This window comes from Stomoxys calcitrans, chromosome 5 (assembly GCF_963082655.1).
Source record: "Stomoxys calcitrans chromosome 5, idStoCalc2.1, whole genome shotgun sequence".
NCBI lineage: Eukaryota > Metazoa > Arthropoda > Insecta > Diptera > Muscidae > Stomoxys > Stomoxys calcitrans.
Window position 1 is genome coordinate 138,419,853 of NC_081556.1, and position 16,310 is coordinate 138,436,162.

General features: G+C 37.6%; 1 protein-coding gene across 3 annotated transcripts in view; it reads left to right on the forward strand.

Annotated features, from left to right (window-relative positions):
• Window positions 1–16,310, forward strand: part of LOC106088345 (apoptosis-stimulating of p53 protein 2) — a 426,505-nt gene that overhangs the window by 40,539 nt on the left and 369,656 nt on the right. For 2 of the 3 annotated variants that reach the window (XM_059368992.1, XM_059368993.1), the window contains exon 2: window positions 748–1,399. The gene's annotated coding sequence lies outside the window, so the exon portion shown is untranslated. The remainder of the gene's footprint in view (window positions 1–747; window positions 1,400–16,310) is intronic. The other variant, XM_059368994.1, reaches the window with a different exon arrangement.

Sequence of the window (16,310 nt, forward strand, 5' to 3'; positions counted from 1 at the left end):
ATTCGTGAAGGAAAACTTCTCCGCAGATAAGAAGCCTGTTGTGCAGCTTTGTATGCCTGCGCAATATCTCTTAAAATTAGCAAATCCTTTGCTTGTGGCAACACTCTAACCATTTCAATACACCATTAAGTACTCTCTTGAGAGCCATAAACTTAAGCTCAGATATCTTTCACCACATAAAATGGAATTCATTCGTTTATACGACGCCGCTTATTATAGCTGTTGTTTGCGTTCACTGCCATTGTAAACGGAAAATACCAAAATGTTGAGTCTTCGTATGTTTTTCTATTGGCGCTACATGTTGGCCTAACATTACAAAGGGAGAGTTGGGTGGTGGGTTTGTTATTTCTCTTAGAAGAGACCAAGACGAAAAAACAACAAACGCAAATCTCTTTCGAAAGGGTTTTTTTTTTTGGTGAGAATTACAACAACACAGTTAGTTTGACATCATGAAGATCTTCAACTAATAAGAGGTGAATATGAGTGAGAGTGTTGTATGCTATTGTAAGAATGTTTTGATTAATGTTGGGTGAGGGGGTGGGTGAGGAGGTATGTAGGCAAGCTGTGGTAGCTAAGCTGAGTGTGTTGGTATGCCATTATGTGTGAGCGCTGCAGAGAAAACATCTCTTCTTTCATTCCATTCAAAACAAAATAAAACAACAACAATAACTAACATCTTTCACTTGGCCATCATAAAAATTAGTTTTTAATGTATATTTTGTGTTTTCTTCTCTTTGTTTGTTTTAGAAATACCAGCCCAAAATTCCTCTGGCCCACTGGAATACGAGAGGAAACGAAGAGGAAGAAGTGTGTGGAAAAGTGACAACCTCAAAGAAGAAATCAAATCAAGCATCAAAGTGTTAAATTCAAATAATCAAAGTGTAAATCAAAGAAGAAGGAAAAACCTCATCTGAACAAATAATCAAGAGAAGGGCGCCTGCAGGCGCACCAGGCAAATTAATAATTCAATGAATTTTGTATTCCCAGAAAAATGTGTGTTTAGTGTTAAAAAAAGTGAAAAAAATATTTAAATTAAAAGCAGAAGAAAAAAAGAAAAGTAGCTTGAGAAAAAAATTTATTACCCAGAGATAAGCAGCAAAGAAAAAATAATTTATTTTTATAATATTCCATACCTGTTGCGTTAAACGTTTCGCGTCGCGTCGCCTCACATTCATTGTTGAGTGCTGCACCTCAGCTTATTTTTTTTTAAGTTTGTCTTTCGTGGTCAATCTCGATCGTTTCGTTTGCGTTCATTGAAAGTTTGTGCCAGCCGCTTGCTGTTTGTCGTCATCAAAATAGCCGCTTTTCATCGACATCAACGTCGCTGCCGCCGCCGCTGCTGAAAGTTGCTGCCACTGTTTGTGATAAATCGTTTTTTACACGAGTGTTGTAATGTAAGGTCAGTAACATTTTTTGTGCATGAACGATTTACGTATGTAGATATGTAGGTACTCAACCCGTTGTACACACATTCATACACATGTATGTGGAGAACCTATTTGATATGGAGATTGTAAGAGAAGTTTATATGGGGTTGGTTGGGTACGGCTGCTTTTTTTGCTTTCGTGTTTTGTTTTTGGAATGCTCTGTTAGTCCCTTTCAATTCACTTTTTTAATTAAAATGGCTGTTGTTGTTTGTTGTTGCTGCTGCTGCTGTATTGACGATTCAAATCACTCAGGTGAATGTGTTCTGCTTGCCTGTTTATATAAAGAGTGTGTGTGTGTGTGTATGAGTGTTTGTAACAATCATGATTGTGCGGAAAATTTGTAAACGATTTTTGGTACTTGGAATTTTTTGTTTGGTTGGAATTGCCATGGCAATTTTTTATGAAAGGCACTTTATTGTGCTTCCGAATTGTAGGCAACTCTTCGCGTAGTCGTCCCCCCTTTTTTTTCAACATTCAGTCATCACCCTTCAAACATTCAATCCACACCTTGTAACGACTCACCTTTATCATGTTGTTTGCGAATAAAGGGTTACAAATTATGAGCATACAAGTAGAAACGAGCTGAGTATGTGATTAAGAAATTGGATTAAAAGGAAGCAAAGTGCAAAAGACCCATTTCGGCTGTAAATTTCGTTTGAAATCTAGAACCCCTTCGCTGAGAAAGTAGTACTAAAACTAAACTTTCCCAAAGGAGGGGGTGCTAAAATTACCATTTACCAAAGGAAAGAGTATTAAAACTATCCTTTCTCAATAGAAGGGGTATTAAAACTACACTTTCCCAAAGGGAGGAGTACTAAAACTTCCATTTCCAAAAGAAAAGCTTACTAAAACAACCCTCTCACACAGAAAAGTATACTAGAACGAACCTTTCCCAAAGGAAAGGGTAGTTGTAGCACTCCTTCCTTTGGGAAAGGGTAATTTTTGTACCTTTTCCTTAGAAAAGGCGTAGTTTTAGAACCCTTTTCTTTTGGAAAAGGTAGTTTTAAAAGCTTTTTCTATTGGAAAAGGGTATTTTAAAACCCTTTCTTTCGAGAAATGGTTGTTTAGAAGCACTTTTTTTTAAAATAGTAGTTTTAACCCCCTTTTCTTTGGGAAGGGGTAGTTTTAAAATTTTTTCCTGTGAGAAAGGGTTGTTTTAAAAACCTTTTCTTTGAGAAAAGGCTAGTTTTAAAACAATTGAAACCCTTTCCTTTGGAAAAGGGTCATTTTTAAAGTCTATCCTTTGCGAAAGGTTAGTTTTAAAAACCTTTCCTTTGAGAGAGGGTAGTTTTAGAAGCCTTTTACTTGGGAAAGGTTAGTTTTAAACCCCTTTCCGTTGGGAATGGGTAGTTTTAAATCCTTTCCTTTAGGAAGGGGTAGATTTAAAAACCTTTCCTTGGGGAAAGGGTAGTTTTGAACACCTTTCCTTTGGGAAAGGGTGGTTCCAAACCATTTTCGCTGGAAAATGGTACTTCTTAAACACTTTCCTACGGAAAACCCTTTCCCTTGGGAAAGGCTAGTTTTAAAACCCTTCACTTTGGGAAAGGGTAGCCTTGAAACCCTTTCCTTTGGGAAAGGCTAGTTTTAAAGCCTTCCCTTTGGGAAAGGATAGTTTTCAAACCCTTTTCTTTGGGAAAGGTTAATTTTAAAACCATTTCCTTTAGGAAAGGGTAGTCTTAAAACCGCTTCCTTTGGGAAAGGCTAGTTTTAAAACTCTTTCCTTTGGGAAAGGGTAGTTTTAAACCATTTCCTTTGGAAAAGGGTCGTTTTAAAACCCATTCCCTTGGGAAAGGGTATTTTTAAACCATTTTCTTTGGGAAGAGAAAGGGTCGTTTTAAAACCCATTCCCTTGGGAAAGGGTATTTTTAAACCATTTTCTTTGGGAAAGAGTAATCATAAAATCATTTCCTTTAGGAAAAGCCAGTTTTAAAACTCTTTTCTTTGGGAAAGGCTAGTTTTAAAAGCCATTCCTCTGGGAAACGACAGTTTTAAAACCCTTCTCTTTGAGAAAGGGAAGCTTTTAAACCAATTCTTTTGGGAAAGGGTAGTTTTAGGGAACTTTCCTTAGAGAAGAGTAGTTTTAAAACCATTTGTTTTCATTGGTAAAAACCTTTCCTTGGAAAGGCTAGTTTTAAAACCCTTTCCTTTGGGAAAGGCAAGTTTTAAAAGCCTTCTCTTTGAGTAAGGGTAGTTTTGAAACCAATTCCTTTGGGAAAGCGTAGTTTTAAAACCAATTACTTTAAGAAAATATAGTTTTAAAACTCATTCCTCTGGGAAAGAGAAGTTTTAAAACCATTTCCTTTGGGAAAAGGTAGTTCTAAAACCCTTTTCTTTGGGAAAGGGAAATTTTAAAACCATTTCCTTTGGGAACGGGTAGTATTAAAACCCATTCCTCTGGGAAAGGGTAGTTTAAAAATCATTTCCTTTTGGGAAAGGGTAGTCTTAAAACCTTTTCCTTAGGGAAAGGCTAGTTTTAACATCCCTTCCTTTGGGAAAGGGTCGTTTAAAAACCCATTCCCTTGGGAAAGGGTATTTTTAAATCATTTTCTTTGGGAAAGAGTAATCATAAAAGCCTTTCCTTTGGGAAATGTTAGTTTTAAAACCCTTTCCTTTGGGAAGTCTAGTTTTAAAAACCTTTCCTCTGGGAAAGGATAGTTTTAAACCCCTTATCTTTGGGAAAGGGTAGTTTTTAAACCAATTGATTTGGGAAAGGGTAGTTTTTAAGCACTTTCCTTAGGGAAGGGTAGTTTTAAAACCACTTTTAGTCGTAAAAGGTTGTTTTAAACCCCTTTCCTTTGGGAAATGCTAGTTCCAAAAGCCTTCCCCATGGGAAGAGCTTGTTTTATAACCCTTCTCGTTGTGTAAGGGTAGTTTTAAAACCAATTTCTTTAGGAAAGGGTAGTTTTAAAACCCTTTCCTTTTGGAAAGGGTAGTTTTAAAACCCTTTCCTTTGGGAAAGGGTAGTTTTAAAAACCATTCCTCTGGGAAAGGGTAGTTTGAATACCATTTTCGTTGGCAAAGGGTAGTTTTAAAACTCTTTCTTTTGGGAAAGGGTAGTTTTAAAACCCATTCCTCTGAGAAACGGTAGTTTTAAAACCCATTCCTCTGAGAAACGGTAGTTTTAAAAGACTTTCCTTTGGGAAAGGATAGTTTTAATAGCCTTCCCTTTGGGAAAGGATAGTTTTAAAACCATTCTCTTTGGGTAAGCGTAGTTTTAAAGCCAACTCCTTTGGGAAATAGTAGTTTTAAATATCTTTTCTTTGGAAAAAGGTTGTTTCCAAACTCATCCCTCTGGGAAAGGATGGTTTTAAAACCCTTTCCTTTGGGCAAGGATTTTCTTTGGGAAAAGGTTGTTTTAAAACCTTTTCCTTTGGGAAAGGGTACTTTTAAAACCCATTCCTCTGGGAAAGGGTAGTTTTAAAACCATTTCCTTTGGCAAATGGTAATTGTACTACCTTTGGGGAAAGGTAGTTTTGAAACCATTTCCTTTGGGAAAGGAAAGTTTTAAACCATTTTCTTTGGAAAAATGTAGTTTTAAAAGCATTTCCTTTGGGAAATGGTTGTTTTAAAACCCTTTCCTTAGGGAATGCATAGTACTAAAACCCTTTTCTTAGGGAAGGGGTAGATTTAAAAATTTTTCTTTTGGGAAAGGGGAGTTTTAAATCTCATTCCTCTGGGAAAGGGTAGTTGTAAAACATTTTCCTTTAGGAAAGGGTAGTTTAAAAACCTTTCCTTAGGGAAAGAGTAGTTTTAAAACAATTTCCTTTTTAAAAGGGTAGTTTTGAAGCCTTTTCCTTCGGGAAGGATAGTTCTAAAACCCTTTTCTTAGGTTTTAATATATATATATAACCTTTTCCAACGGAAATTATACTAAAACTCCTTCTTCCCAAAGGAAATGTTACTAGAACTTCTCTCTTCCAAAGGAAATGGGGCTAAAGTTACCATTTACCAAAGGGAAAGGTTCTACCTTCAATCGTTCCCAAAGGAAAGAGTACTAACATTACTTTTTCTCAAGCGAAAAGGGAACGATATTCTGATTCAGTGGGAGACCTCCAAATCTGCCCACTACTGATCCCGACTGAAAGGGGATTTGAACCGTTTTGGCGAGGTTGTAATACTTCCAAGTTATAAAAAAGGGCCTTGAAGATTGTATACTACTGTGTTTGACCTAGGGATCTGAACGTTAACCCAGAGAAAAATGAAATCCCCCTATTAAATAGGGAGACAAAAGTGGTCCATTTCGAAGTGCATAATTTCCGGAATAGAACGATTTGGATATCCGACAAGGTTAAATATTCGGGAGTGATCTTGAATACGAAACTGTACTAGAAGGGTTATTACCGGAAGCGTATTTATAACGCGATCCTCACCGTCTCAACCAAGCCAAAACAACATGCTGGCAGAAGTGCCTCGCAATCGACCTAAAGTGTCCAAGTCTTGAGTATCCGATCAGAAAATCCTTATCATTCTATAGTTGCCTCGATTTTACCGCGATGGTATGACTTGCTGCTGTCTTCTATACTCTCCCCAGCGATTTAGGTCTCACAGGCGCGGTCCTCATCGCCCACCTATGGCAAGACAACATGCTCTCTGTACCCGTCGTATTGTCCTTATGTAGCACTTTTTCTCCATTGCAATTCAACGAACGACTGAGGCTTTGTATTGGTATTTATAATCACGCTCCTGTAGGCAGAGTGGACTATCCTCAAGCCCAGTTTCGACCGTCTGCTGATCGTCTACATAGTACCCAACAACTGGGCCTTCAGGAGCGTGATTATGCCAATACAAAGCCTCAGTCGTTCGTTGGATTGCAATGAAGAAAAATTGCGAAATTAGGACATACCACAGGTACAGAGAGCATGTTGTCTTGGCACAGGTGGAACCATGAGGACCGCGCATACTAGGGCGCTGGAAAATATTTCAGAGATAAGGCCCATAGACCTAAATATTAGGTTTAAGGAAGCCACTGCGGCTATGTGACTTAAAGCGCTGGGGAGAGCAGGGAAGAAAGTAGCAAGTCATACCATGGCAGAAAAATCGAGGCAACTAAATTATGATTAGAAGAAGTTTCTAATCGGATACTAAAGACAAGGCACTTCTGCCAGTGGCAAGGATTTGGATTGACTGAATTCTGGCATTGCCATCTGGGAGTACATACTATACAGATGGATCATAGCTAGAGAACATAACGTTTTCTTTACTGGGAACCCAGAGAATGAATTCGGTTTACAGCTGCCTGACCATTAAACTGTTCTGCTCACGGTAATCGCATACGCCCTGATAACGGGAGAAAGGGAATCCATCATAAGATTTCTGATGAGTTCGAGTGCTAGACAATGCTGCCAGGGGCTAGGATTTTTTTTGACGAAATTGTGGAGATCGTAAATGGCCAAACGTCGAAAAGGTTCCTGATAAACTCTTGAGGGGATCCCTGCTCCGCAATATACCAGACAGCATCAGTAGTAGTTATCCCGCACACTTTTCTATAGCAAAAGAAGCGAGATAAAAAGTTCACAACAACATACATGACAAAAACAAAATCTCCGAAGCACATTGCGAGAAATCCACGAAAGGGAATCACACGCATCGATAAACCCCACTACCCTTAATACTTAATCTGCTCCCTTTACCTTGTACATGCATCTTCCAATTCACAGTACTACTTTCCTCTCTCACTCAGCAATGGGTATTAGCCCTCATTGCAGTTCTCCTTCAAATCTGGCTTCCCTGATTTGGTGGAGTCTCCCAAACGCTATTTACACTCATACCATTCGTATCCCGTTACTTACTATTTTAAGACGATTTGGTAAACTATACATGGCATCACTGTCTTCAATGTCGATAATGCAGTTTTTAGTGCCGTTAATGTTGCCATGCAGTCGATAACACGATTGGTCGATTGTTTTATCTGTTAGGTAGATAAAGACGTGGTACCGATAAGAATTTTAGGTGCTGTTTTATCGGCACTTATATGGTGTTTCTTCTGCAGAGACACGTCTTCTTATCACTGAGGTAAGGAGGTTCGCCAGAGACCCCAGATCATCTAGGAACTCACACCAGTTTGTGCTCGATTGGCCAGTTGACTGAACCCTGCATTACCGGGAAACCGACTTACGGCAAAGGTCTTTTCCACTACTTAGGACATTCAGAAGTTTAAGACAAATGTGAATAAACACTACTCCCTCTTTTCCCCCTTCGACTCCTGTCTTTCCAATCGCCAACGCAATCCACTGCATATATAGGGGGCATCCCCTGCGTGTGGGTTGAGAAAAAAAATTGCCCTCTGAATCAAGAATTCGTCTTTATTGTCGAGAAAATCCACTTTCTATGGATGAACATTTTGATAATGTCCTCATAGGCTCGTTAAAGTTGATTCACTTTTAGGTCTTTTATTTAATTTCCCGTTAAAATTTTTTTTTTGAAAAATATTTTGCCATCCCAATGTAATACCCCTTTAGCGTTAGTTCCACCAATTGTTTAACAATCGTTTTGATTTAGATTCTGGCATGTTGTGAGTAGTGAGAAGTACTAGCACTCATGGCATACCTTTTTTTGTTGATGTTGTAATGTAATGTATGCGAGGCTGAATGGAAGGCTGGCTATTCAAATAAATTGGAATTCACTTTTTTCCACATTTGAATAATGCCAGAAAAACACTCCTTTCTTACATGAAAAATTTCGAATACAATAACAACAACAGCAGCATCAGCAGCACAGCAGAAAATCAAGTTGAATATTTGGCCTGTTGATTCTCTATGTGTGCAGCCATCTGTGTGTTCTACATATGTGTGGGAGTGTGTTTGTGTGTGAATAGCCAGATTGATGGAAAATCTCATGGCATCAAGGTAATCAATCCGGAATTGTTGGCATAAGAATTCTCCGAGTCAAAGGATTTGTTTGGCCTAAAGTGGATTCAACCGCACAACACTTTTATTGTTATGCTTATAAAAAAAACGATTTAATATTTCATACTTGAATTGTCATGTTAAAAGGCTTTGGTATTAGAGAACATCAGTGCATTTAAATGTGGGAAATTTAAGCTATAATCACTTTCGAAAAGTACAAAGTAACAAGTTATATGTTAACAAGTAAGGGCGTGCTAAGTTTGGCCGGGCAGAATCTCATTTACCCTCTACCATGGATCGCATTTGTCAAGTTCTATGCGGGGTATCTCTTTTTAGGCAAACAAAGAATGTTGAATAAGAACTGTTATGCTATTGGAGTTCAAGTTTTAGTACAATTCGGACCATGAATAAATGCTGAACATTGTCGTAGAAGTCATTGTGTAATATTTCAGTTCATTGGTATATGAATTGCGCCTTGTAGAGGCTCAAGAAGCAAAATCGGGAGATAGGTTTCTATGGGAGCTGCATCAAGCTATTGATCGATTCAAACCATATTAAACACGTATGTTGAAGGTCATGAGAGAAGCCGTTGTACAAAATTTCTTCCAAATCAGATGAGAATTGCGCCCTCTAGAGGCTTAAGAAGTCAAGATCCCAGATCGCTTAATGTGGCAGCAATATCAGGTTATGTACCGATTTGCGCCATACTTAGCGGAGTTATTGGAAGTCATAACAGAACGCCTCATGAAAAATTTTAGCTAAATCGGATGAGAATTGCACGCTCTATTGGCTCAAGAAGTCAAGATCCAAAATCGGTTTATATGACAGCTATACCAGATTATGAACCGATTTGAATCATACTTGATAAAGTTGTTAGAAGAGATACCAAAATACTACGTGCAAAATTTCAGTCAAATCGGATAAGAATTGTGCCCTCTAGAGGCTCAAGAAGTCAAGACCCCAGATCGGTTTATATGGCAGCTATATCATGTTATTGACTGATTTGAACCATACTTGGCACAGTTGTTGGATTTCATTACAAAACACGTCGTGCAAAATTTCATTCCAATCGGATAAGAATTGCGCCCTCTAGAGGCTAAAGAAGTCAAGACCCAAGATCGGTTTATATGACAACTATATCAAAACATGAACCGATTTGGCCTATTTACAATCTCAACCGACCTACACTAATAAAAAGTATTTGTGCAAAATTTCAAGCGGCTAGCTTTACTCCTTCGAAAGTTAGCGTGCTTTCTACAGAAAGACGGACGGACAGACGGACTAACATGGCTAGATCGACTTAGAATGACATGACGATTAAGACTGACAAGACGATATGGGGTCTCAGACGCATATTTGTAGGTGTTAGAAAGAGAATAACGAAATTAGTATATCCCCATCGTATGGTGGAGGGTATAAAAAGAAAATTTTGTTAAAATTTTAGTTTTATACTCACTTATCTGATCGATATGCTGGCGATTCAAATTTGATGTGGGTCATTGGGGATAGTAAATGGGCATACCAGTTTGGCTATAGCTACCGATTTGAACTTTTTAACCTCTAGAAACCAACATTTTTACCGTATACAGAGTTAAAGTAATTTTATAACAGTTATCCGGAAACTGTTATACTGTAACAATTCGTTGAAATTTGATTTTTTATTACGATTCTCATTGAATTTATGTTTTATATATGATTTTCATTCATATCATATCCTCCCATTGTATTATTTGCAAGTGCGTTATCCTATGCGTCACTGTTATACTGTACCAATTTGTTGAAATTTAATTTTTTTTTTGCATTTCTCATTGAATTTATTTCTTATATATGATTTTCATTCATATCATATCTTCCCATTGTATTATTTGCAAGTGCGTTATTCATTCATTATGATTTTCTTCTTATGACCCGCTATTCTATGCATCACTGTTATACTGTAACAATTTGTTGAAATTTAATTTTTTTTATTACAATTCTCTTTGAATTTATGTTTTTGGTCATACCAGTTTGGCTATAGCTAACGATTTGAACTTTTTAAACTCTAGAAACCAAATTTTTTGCCGTATACAGAGTTAAAGTAATTTTATAACAGTTATCCGGAAACTGTTATACTGTAATAACTTGGTGAAATTTAATTTTTTTTATTACAATTCTCATTGAATTTATGTTTTATATATGATTTTCATTCATGTCATATCCTCCCATTGTATTATTTGCAAGTGCGTTATTCTATGCATCACTGTTATACTGTAACAATTTGTTGAAATTTTATTTTTTTTATTACAATTCTCATTGAATTTATGTTTTTGGGCATACCAGTTTGGCTATAGCTAACGATTTGAACTTTTTAACCTCTAGAAACCAAATTTTTTACAGTATACAGAGTTAAAGTAATTTTATAACAGTTATCCGGAAACTGTTATACTGTAACAATTCGTTGAAATTTGAGTTTTTTAATACAATTCCCATTGAATTTATGTTTTATATATGATTTTCATTCATATCATATCCTCCCATTATATTATTTGCAAGTGCGTTATTCTATGTGTCACTGTTATACTGTAACAATTTCTTGAAATTTGATTTTTTTAATACAATTCTCATTGAATTTATGTTTTATATATGATTTTCATTCATTTTATATCCTCCCATTGCATTATTTGCAAGTGCGTTATTCATTCATTATGATTTTCTTCTTATGACCCGATATTCTATGCATCACTGTTATACTGTAACAATTTGTTGAAATTTGGTTTTTTTATTACAATTCTCATTGAATTCATGTTTTTTGGGAATACCAGTTTGGCTATAGCTACCGATTTGAACTTTTTAACCTCTAGAAGTCAAATTTTTTACAGTATCCAGAGTTAAAGTAATTTTATAACAGTTATCCGGAAACTGTTATACTGTAACAATTCGTTGAAATTTGATTTTTTTTTCGTTACTATTCTCATTGAATTTATGTTTTATATATGATTTTCATTCATATCATATCCTCCCATTGTATTATTTGCAAGTGCGTTATTCATTCATTATGATTTTCTTCTTATGACCCTCTATTCTATGCGTCATTTATGACTGACGTCATTAGCAGCAGCTACAACAGCATCATCATCATCTGTTGAGGATTTTCTTGGGTTATTCACGTTAGCAGCAGTGGCAGTAATCCCCATCATCGTCATGTTGCCGTCTCATCATGCATTCATAGCTCTGATAACATCATAAAAAAGTAGACGAAAAAAAGCCAAATGCAAATCCTTGTTGACTTATCCGAATATGTACGTGTTTGGGTGGGTGTGCTTTTTGTGTTACTTTGTGGCTATGTGTGTTGCAACATCTGTGCCTCAATCCGCAAGAATTTTTTTTTTTTGTTCACTTACTAGCGAATCTACGAAAAACTCATGAAATTTTCAATTTTTCCATACATCCCTTGGCAGTTGAGACGTTTCAAGCTTTTCTTTTCATATCAGTCAGACTTTTTGGCCATAATGATTTGCATTTCATACATTTTTTGTGATACCCTCTTGTGTGTGGGCATTGTTTCGCTGGCCTTATGCGCCTGGTATTCAATTTGAGATATTTTTTACCAATTGTTTGTTGGCTTGGTTGAAGGTTGTTACTACGGGTGGGAAGGAATGAAAAATTAGGACATGAGGAGAAAGAGAAATATTTGAAGTTGAAAAGTCCCATGCCCTGGTCAATGGGTTTTTACATAAATACAATTTTATTAAAAACCTAGTTTGGCATCAGAAATTTTTTTTTATCAAACTCTTTCATAAAAAACAAGTAAAAAGTGCTCTACCATGGATTCTGGTAAAAATTACTATTTACCAAATTTCTACCAAATCAGTCACAAATACAAATTATAAATCTATTTTGACCATACTAGGTACAATTGTTGGAAGTCGTAAAAGAACATAACGTACAAATTTTCAGTACAATCGTTCTAGGGGCTGAAAAAGTCAAATTGGGAGATTAGTTTTATGGTAGAGCTATATCAGCTTATAGACCGAATCAAACCATACTGCCACTACATTTCCCATGAACATTCCATTAAGGAACAGGGAATACTTTTCTCATATCAATGAGTGCATTACGATCAAAGTTTAAGCTCAATGATAAAGGGCCTCGTTTTATATGCTGAGTTCGAATGTCGCACAGTGGGAGAAAATCGAAAAAAAACTATTGGGTTGCCCAAAAAGTAATTACGGATTTTTTAAAAGAAAGTACATGCATTTTTTAACAAAACTTAGAATGAACTTTAATCAAATATACTTTTTTTACACTTTTTTCTAAAGCAAGCTAAAAGTAACAGCTGATAACTGACAGAAGAAAGAATGCAATTGCAGAGTCACAAGCTGTGAAAAAATTTGTCAACGCCGACTATATGAAAAATCCGCAATTACTTTTTGGGCAACCCAATAGTAAAAAATATGCAGTGTGAGAACGGGTACATAAATTTTTTTGAAATTTGGAATGGTTAGAGCTGAGGTATTAGCGAACCTACATTTTGGCCGAGATTGGATTGTACTGTACTTTTCTGTACTGTACTGTACTGTATTGTACTCTACTCTACTCTACTATACTCTACTCTACTCTACCCTACTCTACTCTACTCTACCTCTACTCTACTCTACTCTACTCTACTCTACTCTACTCTACTCTACTCTACTCTACTCTACTCTACTCTACTCTACTCTACTCTACTCTACTCTACTCTACTCTACTCTACTCTACTCTACTCTACTCTACTCTACTCTACTCTACTCTACTCTACTCTACTCTACTCTACTCTACTCTACTCTACTCTACTCTACTCTACTCTACTCTACTCTACTCTACTCTACTCTACTCTACTCTACTCTACTCTACTCTACTCTACTCTACTCTACTCTACTCTACTCTACTCTACTCTACTCTACTCTACTCTACTCTACTCTACTCTACTCTACTCTACTCTACTCTACTCTACTCTACTTTACTCTACTCTACTCTACTCTACTCTACTCTACTCTTCTCTACTCTACTCTACTCTACTCTACTCTACTCTTCTCTACTCTACTCTACTCTACTCTACTCTACTCTACTCTACTCTACTCTACTCTTCTCTACTCTACTCTACTCTACTCTTCTCTACTCTACTCTACTCTACTCTACTCTACTCTACCTCTACTCTACTCTACTCTACTCTACTTTACTCTACTCTCAACTTAACCACTGTTCTTGATTACCCCAACGCACTCACTGGTCATGTTACACTTGTTTGAGTTCAATTTTTGTTTTTCTTCCAATTTTTTATCTTCTTTTTCTTTAGTTTTTAATAAATTCACTGGGGTCTCCTTTTGCGTTTTTTCTTTTTTCGTCATTCCCCTGAAATTTTTATACGCCAGTAGTTGCTGTGGCATTACTGTGAGTCCAAAAATAAAGTTTGGCAAAAGCAGCGGAAGGAAGGAATATCAGTGAGAGTAAATGATGTCGATGAGGGATGCCAATGTATTTTCAATGCAGTTCCCACACATATTTTTTTTTTTTTTCAATTTATTTTCTTTAGCCAATTGCATATGACAGCGGGTGTTTCTTTTTTTTCGTTGTTTTACATGCTGAAGGGTAGTATAATTTGAATGTTTTGCTGTGCGGTATTAGAGTGTGCCGAAAAAAGTTAATGTGAGGCATTATAAAGAGAAAATTTTTGAAAATGGGAATTATTTTTTTTTTATTTTTCTGGATTATGCCCCACCTTCAAAAATCCCCAAACGGACATAGGAGAATATATGAGGTTGATCAGGACAAAAGAGGACTCCATAGATCTTTGAGGTCATTCTAAATTTGGTTTAAAGTTGAAATAGGAAGAAACTGCAAGATTTTCAGAATGGATCGAAATATGCTAAACATTTCAATTATTGAGAACCTGGAAGGGACACTTGGTCTCAAATGTCTAATCCTTAGAACACAAGCTTTAAAATATTTAAGGAACTATCAAACAATTTCTTTGAACCTCTGAGTGGAGTGGACGTATTTTCATTTAGCTCCGCAAAGATTTTCTGTATCTTGTCATAGGTAGTTATTTTCGGAGAAATTTTTGAAGCCATTCAAGGATAGCTAAAAAATGCAAATTTTGCCCATAAACATTCCACTAAGGAACAGGGGCAAATTTCTCACATATCAATGAGTGCAGTCCGATTCAAGTTTAAGCTCAATGATAAGGGGCCTCCTTTTTATAGCTGGCGTGCCGCAGTGCGACACCTCTTTGGAGAGAAGTTTTACATGGCATAGTACCTCACAAATGTCGCCAGCATTAGAATTTAGTCAACAAGGAAGATACTGCCAAGGATTTCCTCAGATTCTGAATCCATACTTGGAGGCCCAAGGGAATGTAATCCCAATCTTTCAACCACCGACTGGAATATTTAGTCAACAAGGAAGATATTCCTTCTGGAGCAATGACCCACTTTTGGATACCAAGGATTTCCTCAGATCCTGAATCCATGCTTGGGAGACTAAGGGACTGTAATCCCAATCTTTCAACCACCAACTGGAAGATTGGTAGATTAGATGAGGCTGGACCGATTCAAATTAAACGCCTTTGGAGAGCAATGCTCAATTGAGATGTGTCGTTGTGCCCTAAAGAAGATTGGCGAGATCTGGCCAGGCGCAGCACTGGATTTACTCAACAAGGAAAATATTCCTTCTCCACCAATGGCACACGCTTGGATACCAAGGGTTCCCTCAGATTCTGAAACCATACTTGGAAGCCTAAGGGAATGTAATCCCAATCTTTCAACCACCGACTGGAATATTTAGTCAACAAGGAAGATATTCCTTCTCGACCAATGTCACATGTCACTTAGATGCAAAGGATTCCCTCAAATCCTGAATCTTTACTTGGGAGACTAAGGAACTGTAGTTCCAAGCTTTCAACCACCGATTGAAAGATTGGTAGATTAGATGAGCCTGATGGCTACCGGAGACATGCTACTAAACTCCGATTGTCTCGCAGACCTCAACAAGTCTGATGGAGTTGTGTCCTACTGTTGCCACAAGTTGAAGCTGAGGGTCTATAGAAGTGGTGGGATAGGGAAATCAGGAGGATGACTCAGCAGTTGTTGCTGAAGACTTGTCTGAGGATCTATCGATCTCATCTCTAAAGTCTGGAGGATTGCAGGAGACTTGAAGTAACCCTGTCACTATGGGAACAGGAGAGGAAGGTGTCGAAACTGGACCCGAAAAACCTTTGTGGTAGTTGTCGACAAAGGAGAAAAACAGGGCGGCATACCTAGGAACAATTGAAGTGGGCTAGCAATGGACTGGCATCTGTATACTCCGATGTCCTTGCAGAATTACATGGGCCTCCTCCAGTTTGAATCAGGAATCAGATTCCACAAGTTGAAGTTAAAGTTCTATGGAAGCGAGGGGGTTGGGAAATCAGGAAATGTGTCAGCAGTTGATGCTGAACACTTGTCTGAGGAACCATCGATCACTTCTGTAAAGTCTGGAGGATAGTGGGAGACGGGAAGACCCCCTGCCACGATCGGAACAGAAGAGGAAGGCGTAGAATCGGAAACCGACAAGCTCTATATGGGTCGGTCATACGGTTGGATTGGGCTCAAGGTGTGCGCCGGAGGGGAAGGACAGAACTCAAAAGATTCTTCGACGGCATCCGCTATGGTGGAATCGTCCACACCGCAAGTGTCTGGTGTCTTGACCAAAAGTGGTTCCATTGCTTCCTCAACTAACACTGGATGCGAAAGGAAATTCGTATGACAAGTTCGAACGAATCTTGTGAGGGTGGACTCCTGGCGGGCTGAATCCTGACGAAAAGTGGTTCCATTGCTTCCTCCAATAACCCTGGATGCGTAAGGAAACTCATGAGACAAGTTCGAACGAATCTTGTGAGGGTGTACTCCTGGCAGGCAGAATCCTGACTATGGTCCGGTTTCTGCAGATAAATCTTGAGTATTGTAAGGCCTTTCCGGCGTCACAAATCTAGACTTGAAGAAGTCTACCGCTTTGCTGTCACTGTCTTAAACAGACATCTCAG